Raw genomic sequence first — 9502 nt, 5'->3', positions numbered from 1 at the left:
GGATCACTTCTTCTTCACATCCACCTTAATGTTGGACCGCTTCTTCTTCACATCCACCTTAATGTGGGACCACTTCTTCTTCACTTCCATCTTAATGTGGGACCACTTCTTCTTCACCTCCACCTTAATGTGGAACCGCTTCTTCTTCACTTCCACCTTAATGTGGGACCGCTTCTTCTTCACTTCCACCTTAATGTGGGACCGCTTCTTCTTCACTTCCACCTTAATGTGGGACCGCTTCTTCTTCACTTCCAACTTAATGTGGGACCGCTTCTTCTTCACTTCCACCTTAATGTGGGACCGCTTCTTCTTCATCTCCACCTTAATGTGGGACCGCTTCTTCTTCACCTCCACCTTAATGTGGGACCGCTTCTTCTTCACTTCCACCTTAATGTGGGACCGCTTCTTCTTCACTTCCAACTTAATGTGGGACCGCTTCTTCTTCACTTCCACCTTAATGTGGGACCGCTTCTTCTTCATCTCCATCTTAATGTGGGACCGCTTCTTCTTCACCTCCACCTTAATGTGGGACCACTTCTTCTTCACTTCCACCTTAATGTGGGACCACTTCTTCTTCACTTCCATCTTAATGTGGGACCACTTCTTCTTCACCTCCACCTTAATGTGGGACCACTTCTTCTTCACTTCCACCTTAATGTGGGACCACTTCTTCTTCACTTCCACCTTAATGTGGGATCACTTCTTCTTCTTCATCCACCTTAATGTGGGACCACTTGTTCTTCACTTCCACCTTAATGTGGGACCACTTCTTCACTTCCACCTTAATGTGGGACCACTTCTTCTTCACTTCCACCTTAATGTGGGACCACTTCTTCTTCACTTCCACCTTAATGTGGGACCACTTCTTCTTCACCTCCACCTTAATGTGGTACCACTTCTTCTTCACTTCCACCTTAATGTGGGACCACTTCTTCTTCACTTCCATCTTAATGTGGGACCACTTCTTCTTCACCTCCACCTTAATGTGGGACCACTTCTTCTTCACGTCCACCTTAATGTGGGACCACTTCTTCACTTCCACCTTAATGTGGGACCGCTTCTTCTTCACTTCCACCTTAATGTGGGATCACTTCTTCTTCACATCCACCTTAATGTGGGACCACTTCTTCTTCACTTCCATCTTAATGTGGGACCACTTCTTCTTCACTTCCACCTTAATGTGGGATCACTTCTTCTTCACATCCACCTTAATGTGGGACCACTTCTTCTTCACTTCCATCTTAATGTGGGACCACTTGTTCTTCACTTCCACCTTAATGTGGGACCACTTCTTCTTCACCTCCACCTTAATGTGGGACCACTTGTTCTTCACTTCCACCTTAATGTGGGACCACTTCTTCTTCACCTCCACCTTAATGTGGGACCACTTCTTCACCTCCACCTTAATGTGGGACCACTTCTTCTTCACTTCCATCTTAATGTGGGACCACTTCTTCTTCACCACCTTAATGTGGGACCACTTCTTCACTTCCACCTTAATGTGGGACCACTTCTTCTTCACTTCCACCTTAATGTGGGACCACTTCTTCTTCACCTCCACCTTAATGTGGGACCACTTCTTCTTCACCTCCACCTTAATGTGGGACCACTTCTTCTTCACCACCTTAATGTTGGACCACTTCTTCTTCACTTCCACCTTAATGTGGGACCACTTCTTCTTCACTTCCACCTTAATGTGGGATCGCTTCTTCTTCACTTCCACCTTAATGTGGGACCGCTTCTTCTTCACTTCCACCTTAATGTGGGACCGCTTCTTCTTCACTTCCACCTTAATGTGGGACCGCTTCTTCACCTCCACCTTAATGTGGGACCACTTCTTCTTCACCTCCACCTTAATGTGGGACCCCTTCTTCTTCACTTCCACCTTAATGTGGGACCGCTTCTTCTCCATCTCCACCTTAATGTGGGACCACTTCTTCTTCACCTCCACCTTAATGTGGGACCACTTCTTCTTCACTTCCACCTTAATGTGGGACCACTTCTTCTTCACCTCCACCTTAATGTGCGACCACTTCTTCTTCACCTCCACCTTAATGTGGGACCACTTGTTCTTCACTTCCACCTTAATGTGGGACCACTTCTTCTTCACCTCCACCTTAATGTGGGACCACTTGTTCTTCACTTCCACCTTAATGTGGGACCACTTCTTTTTCACCTCCACCTTAATGTGGGACCACTTCTTCTTCACTTCCACCTTAATGTGGGACCACTTCTTCTTCACTTCCACCTTAATGTGGGACCACTTCTTCTTCACTTCCACCTTAATGTGGGACCACTTCTTCTTCACTTCCACCTTAATGTGGGACCACTTCTTCTTCACTTCCACCTTAATGTGGGACCACTTCTTCTTCACTTCCACCTTAATGTGGGACCACTTCTTCTTCACCTCCACCTTAATGTGGTACCACTTCTTCTTCACTTCCACCTTAATGTGGGACCACTTCTTCTTCACCTCCACCTTAATGTTGGACCGCTTCTTCTTCACATCCACCTTAATGTGGGACCACTTCTTCTTCACTTCCATCTTAATGTGGGACCACTTCTTCTTCACTTCCACCTTAATGTGGGATCACTTCTTCTTCACATCCACCTTAATGTGGGACCACTTCTTCTTCACTTCCATCTTAATGTGGGACCACTTGTTCTTCACTTCCACCTTAATGTGGGACCACTTCTTCTTCACCTCCACCTTAATGTGGGACCACTTGTTCTTCACTTCCACCTTAATGTGGGACCACTTCTTCTTCACCTCCACCTTAATGTGGGACCACTTCTTCACCTCCACCTTAATGTGGGACCACTTCTTCTTCACTTCCATCTTAATGTGGGACCACTTCTTCTTCACCACCTTAATGTGGGACCACTTCTTCACTTCCACCTTAATGTGGGACCACTTCTTCTTCACTTCCACCTTAATGTGGGACCACGTCTTCTTCACCTCCACCTTAATGTGGGACCACTTCTTCTTCACCTCCACCTTAATGTGGGACCACTTCTTCTTCACCACCTTAATGTTGGACCACTTCTTCTTCACTTCCACCTTAATGTGGGACCACTTCTTCTTCACTTCCACCTTAATGTGGGATCACTTCTTCTTCACTTCCACCTTAATGTGGGACCACTTCTTCTTCACCTCCACCTTAATGTGGAACCGCTTCTTCTTCACTTCCACCTTAATGTGGGACCGCTTCTTCTTCACTTCCACCTTAATGTGGGACCGCTTCTTCTTCACTTCCACCTTAATGTGGGACCGCTTCTTCTTCACTTCCACCTTAATGTGGGACCGCTTCTTCTTCACTTCCACCTTAATGTGGGACCGCTTCTTCTTCATCTCCACCTTAATGTGGGACCGCTTCTTCTTCACCTCCACCTTAATGTGGGACCACTTCTTCTTCACCTCCACCTTAATGTGGGACCACTTCTTCTTCACTTCCATCTTAATGTGGGACCACTTCTTCTTCACCTCCACCTTAATGTGGGACCACTTCTTCTTCACTTCCACCTTAATGTGGGACCACTTCTTCTTCACTTCCACCTTAATGTGGGATCACTTCTTCTTCTTCATCCACCTTAATGTGGGACCACTTCTTCTTCACTTCCACCTTAATGTGGGACCACTTCTTCACTTCCACCTTAATGTGGGACCACTTCTTCTTCACTTCCACCTTAATGTGGGACCACTTCTTCTTCACTTCCACCTTAATGTGGGACCACTTCTTCTTCACCTCCACCTTAATGTGGTACCACTTCTTCTTCACTTCCACCTTAATGTGGGACCACTTCTTCTTCACTTCCATCTTAATGTGGGACCACTTCTTCTTCACCTCCACCTTAATGTGGGACCACTTCTTCTTCACGTCCACCTTAATGTGGGACCACTTCTTCACTTCCACCTTAATGTGGGACCGCTTCTTCTTCACTTCCACCTTAATGTGGGATCACTTCTTCTTCACATCCACCTTAATGTGGGACCACTTCTTCTTCACTTCCATCTTAATGTGGGACCACTTCTTCTTCACTTCCACCTTAATGTGGGATCACTTCTTCTTCACATCCACCTTAATGTGGGACCACTTCTTCTTCACTTCCATCTTAATGTGGGACCACTTGTTCTTCACTTCCACCTTAATGTGGGACCACTTCTTCTTCACCTCCACCTTAATGTGGGACCACTTGTTCTTCACTTCCACCTTAATGTGGGACCACTTCTTCTTCACCTCCACCTTAATGTGGGACCACTTCTTCACCTCCACCTTAATGTGGGACCACTTCTTCTTCACTTCCATCTTAATGTGGGACCACTTCTTCTTCACCACCTTAATGTGGGACCACTTCTTCACTTCCACCTTAATGTGGGACCACTTCTTCTTCACTTCCACCTTAATGTGGGACCACTTCTTCTTCACCTCCACCTTAATGTGGGAACACTTCTTCTTCACCTCCACCTTAATGTGGGACCACTTCTTCTTCACCACCTTAATGTTGGACCACTTCTTCTTCACTTCCACCTTAATGTGGGACCACTTCTTCTTCACTTCCACCTTAATGTGGGATCACTTCTTCTTCACATCCACCTTAATGTGGGACCACTTCTTCTTCACTTCCACCTTAATGTGGGACCACTTCTTCTTCACCTCCACCTTAATGTTGGACCGCTTCTTCTTCACATCCACCTTAATGTGGGACCACTTCTTCTTCACTTCCATCTTAATGTGGGACCACTTCTTCTTCACTTCCACCTTAATGTGGGATCACTTCTTCTTCACATCCACCTTAATGTTGGACTGCTTCTTCTTCACATCCACCTTAATGTGGGACCACTTCTTCTTCACTTCCATCTTAATGTGGGACCACTTCTTCTTCACCTCCACCTTAATGTGGAACCGCTTCTTCTTCACTTCCACCTTAATGTGGGACCGCTTCTTCTTCACTTCCACCTTAATGTGGGACCGCTTCTTCTTCACTTCCACCTTAATGTGGGACCGCTTCTTCTTCACTTCCAACTTAATGTGGGACCGCTTCTTCTTCACTTCCACCTTAATGTGGGACCGCTTCTTCTTCATCTCCACCTTAATGTGGGACCGCTTCTTCTTCACCTCCACCTTAATGTGGGACCGCTTCTTCTTCACTTCCACCTTAATGTGGGACCGCTTCTTCTTCACTTCCAACTTAATGTGGGACCGCTTCTTCTTCACTTCCACCTTAATGTGGGACCGCTTCTTCTTCATCTCCACCTTAATGTGGGACCGCTTCTTCTTCACCTCCACCTTAATGTGGGACCACTTCTTCTTCACTTCCACCTTAATGTGGGACCACTTCTTCTTCACTTCCATCTTAATGTGGGACCACTTCTTCTTCACCTCCACCTTAATGTGGGACCACTTCTTCTTCACTTCCACCTTAATGTGGGACCACTTCTTCTTCACTTCCACCTTAATGTGGGATCACTTCTTCTTCTTCATCCACCTTAATGTGGGACCACTTGTTCTTCACTTCCACCTTAATGTGGGACCACTTCTTCACTTCCACCTTAATGTGGGACCACTTCTTCTTCACTTCCACCTTAATGTGGGACCACTTCTTCTTCACTTCCACCTTAATGTGGGACCACTTCTTCTTCACCTCCACCTTTATGTGGTACCACTTCTTCTTCACTTCCACCTTAATGTGGGACCACTTCTTCTTCACTTCCATCTTAATGTGGGACCACTTCTTCTTCACCTCCACCTTAATGTGGGACCACTTCTTCTTCACGTCCACCTTAATGTGGGACCACTTCTTCACTTCCACCTTAATGTGGGACCGCTTCTTCTTCACTTCCACCTTAATGTGGGATCACTTCTTCTTCACATCCACCTTAATGTGGGACCACTTCTTCTTCACTTCCATCTTAATGTGGGACCACTTCTTCTTCACTTCCACCTTAATGTGGGATCACTTCTTCTTCACATCCACCTTAATGTGGGACCACTTCTTCTTCACTTCCATCTTAATGTGGGACCACTTGTTCTTCACTTCCACCTTAATGTGGGACCACTTCTTCTTCACCTCCACCTTAATGTGGGACCACTTGTTCTTCACTTCCACCTTAATGTGGGACCACTTCTTCTTCACCTCCACCTTAATGTGGGACCACTTCTTCACCTCCACCTTAATGTGGGACCACTTCTTCTTCACTTCCATCTTAATGTGGGACCACTTCTTCTTCACCACCTTAATGTGGGACCACTTCTTCACTTCCACCTTAATGTGGGACCACTTCTTCTTCACTTCCACCTTAATGTGGGACCACTTCTTCTTCACCTCCACCTTAATGTGGGACCACTTCTTCTTCACCTCCACCTTAATGTGGGACCACTTCTTCTTCACCACCTTAATGTTGGACCACTTCTTCTTCACTTCCACCTTAATGTGGGACCACTTCTTCTTCACTTCCACCTTAATGTGGGATCGCTTCTTCTTCACTTCCACCTTAATGTGGGACCGCTTCTTCTTCACTTCCACCTTAATGTGGGACCGCTTCTTCTTCACTTCCACCTTAATGTGGGACCGCTTCTTCACCTCCACCTTAATGTGGGACCACTTCTTCTTCACCTCCACCTTAATGTGGGACCCCTTCTTCTTCACTTCCACCTTAATGTGGGACCGCTTCTTCTCCATCTCCACCTTAATGTGGGACCACTTCTTCTTCACCTCCACCTTAATGTGGGACCACTTCTTCTTCACTTCCACCTTAATGTGGGACCACTTCTTCTTCACCTCCACCTTAATGTGCGACCACTTCTTCTTCACCTCCACCTTAATGTGGGACCACTTGTTCTTCACTTCCACCTTAATGTGGGACCACTTCTTCTTCACCTCCACCTTAATGTGGGACCACTTGTTCTTCACTTCCACCTTAATGTGGGACCACTTCTTTTTCACCTCCACCTTAATGTGGGACCACTTCTTCTTCACTTCCACCTTAATGTGGGACCACTTCTTCTTCACTTCCACCTTAATGTGGGACCACTTCTTCTTCACTTCCACCTTAATGTGGGACCACTTCTTCTTCACTTCCACCTTAATGTGGGACCACTTCTTCTTCACTTCCACCTTAATGTGGGACCACTTCTTCTTCACTTCCACCTTAATGTGGGACCACTTCTTCTTCACCTCCACCTTAATGTGGTACCACTTCTTCTTCACTTCCACCTTAATGTGGGACCACTTCTTCTTCACCTCCACCTTAATGTTGGACCGCTTCTTCTTCACATCCACCTTAATGTGGGACCACTTCTTCTTCACTTCCATCTTAATGTGGGACCACTTCTTCTTCACTTCCACCTTAATGTGGGATCACTTCTTCTTCACATCCACCTTAATGTGGGACCACTTCTTCTTCACTTCCATCTTAATGTGGGACCACTTGTTCTTCACTTCCACCTTAATGTGGGACCACTTCTTCTTCACCTCCACCTTAATGTGGGACCACTTGTTCTTCACTTCCACCTTAATGTGGGACCACTTCTTCTTCACCTCCACCTTAATGTGGGACCACTTCTTCACCTCCACCTTAATGTGGGACCACTTCTTCTTCACTTCCATCTTAATGTGGGACCACTTCTTCTTCACCACCTTAATGTGGGACCACTTCTTCACTTCCACCTTAATGTGGGACCACTTCTTCTTCACTTCCACCTTAATGTGGGACCACGTCTTCTTCACCTCCACCTTAATGTGGGACCACTTCTTCTTCACCTCCACCTTAATGTGGGACCACTTCTTCTTCACCACCTTAATGTTGGACCACTTCTTCTTCACTTCCACCTTAATGTGGGACCACTTCTTCTTCACTTCCACCTTAATGTGGGATCACTTCTTCTTCACTTCCACCTTAATGTGGGACCACTTCTTCTTCACCTCCACCTTAATGTGGAACCGCTTCTTCTTCACTTCCACCTTAATGTGGGACCGCTTCTTCTTCACTTCCACCTTAATGTGGGACCGCTTCTTCTTCACTTCCACCTTAATGTGGGACCGCTTCTTCTTCACTTCCACCTTAATGTGGGACCGCTTCTTCTTCACTTCCACCTTAATGTGGGACCGCTTCTTCTTCATCTCCACCTTAATGTGGGACCGCTTCTTCTTCACCTCCACCTTAATGTGGGACCACTTCTTCTTCACCTCCACCTTAATGTGGGACCACTTCTTCTTCACTTCCATCTTAATGTGGGACCACTTCTTCTTCACCTCCACCTTAATGTGGGACCACTTCTTCTTCACTTCCACCTTAATGTGGGACCACTTCTTCTTCACTTCCACCTTAATGTGGGATCACTTCTTCTTCTTCATCCACCTTAATGTGGGACCACTTCTTCTTCACTTCCACCTTAATGTGGGACCACTTCTTCACTTCCACCTTAATGTGGGACCACTTCTTCTTCACTTCCACCTTAATGTGGGACCACTTCTTCTTCACTTCCACCTTAATGTGGGACCACTTCTTCTTCACCTCCACCTTAATGTGGTACCACTTCTTCTTCACTTCCACCTTAATGTGGGACCACTTCTTCTTCACTTCCATCTTAATGTGGGACCACTTCTTCTTCACCTCCACCTTAATGTGGGACCACTTCTTCTTCACGTCCACCTTAATGTGGGACCACTTCTTCACTTCCACCTTAATGTGGGACCGCTTCTTCTTCACTTCCACCTTAATGTGGGATCACTTCTTCTTCACATCCACCTTAATGTGGGACCACTTCTTCTTCACTTCCATCTTAATGTGGGACCACTTCTTCTTCACTTCCACCTTAATGTGGGATCACTTCTTCTTCACATCCACCTTAATGTGGGACCACTTCTTCTTCACTTCCATCTTAATGTGGGACCACTTGTTCTTCACTTCCACCTTAATGTGGGACCACTTCTTCTTCACCTCCACCTTAATGTGGGACCACTTGTTCTTCACTTCCACCTTAATGTGGGACCACTTCTTCTTCACCTCCACCTTAATGTGGGACCACTTCTTCACCTCCACCTTAATGTGGGACCACTTCTTCTTCACTTCCATCTTAATGTGGGACCACTTCTTCTTCACCACCTTAATGTGGGACCACTTCTTCACTTCCACCTTAATGTGGGACCACTTCTTCTTCACTTCCACCTTAATGTGGGACCACTTCTTCTTCACCTCCACCTTAATGTGGGAACACTTCTTCTTCACCTCCACCTTAATGTGGGACCACTTCTTCTTCACCACCTTAATGTTGGACCACTTCTTCTTCACTTCCACCTTAATGTGGGACCACTTCTTCTTCACTTCCACCTTAATGTGGGATCACTTCTTCTTCACATCCACCTTAATGTGGGACCACTTCTTCTTCACTTCCACCTTAATGTGGGACCACTTCTTCTTCACCTCCACCTTAATGTTGGACCGCTTCTTCTTCACATCCACCTTAATGTGGGACCACTTCTTCTTCACTTCCATCTTAAT

This window comes from Odontesthes bonariensis, chromosome 14, assembly GCF_027942865.1.
Source record: "Odontesthes bonariensis isolate fOdoBon6 chromosome 14, fOdoBon6.hap1, whole genome shotgun sequence".
NCBI classification, from domain to species: Eukaryota; Metazoa; Chordata; class Actinopteri; order Atheriniformes; family Atherinopsidae; genus Odontesthes; species Odontesthes bonariensis.
This window is presented reverse-complemented; position numbering follows the sequence as displayed.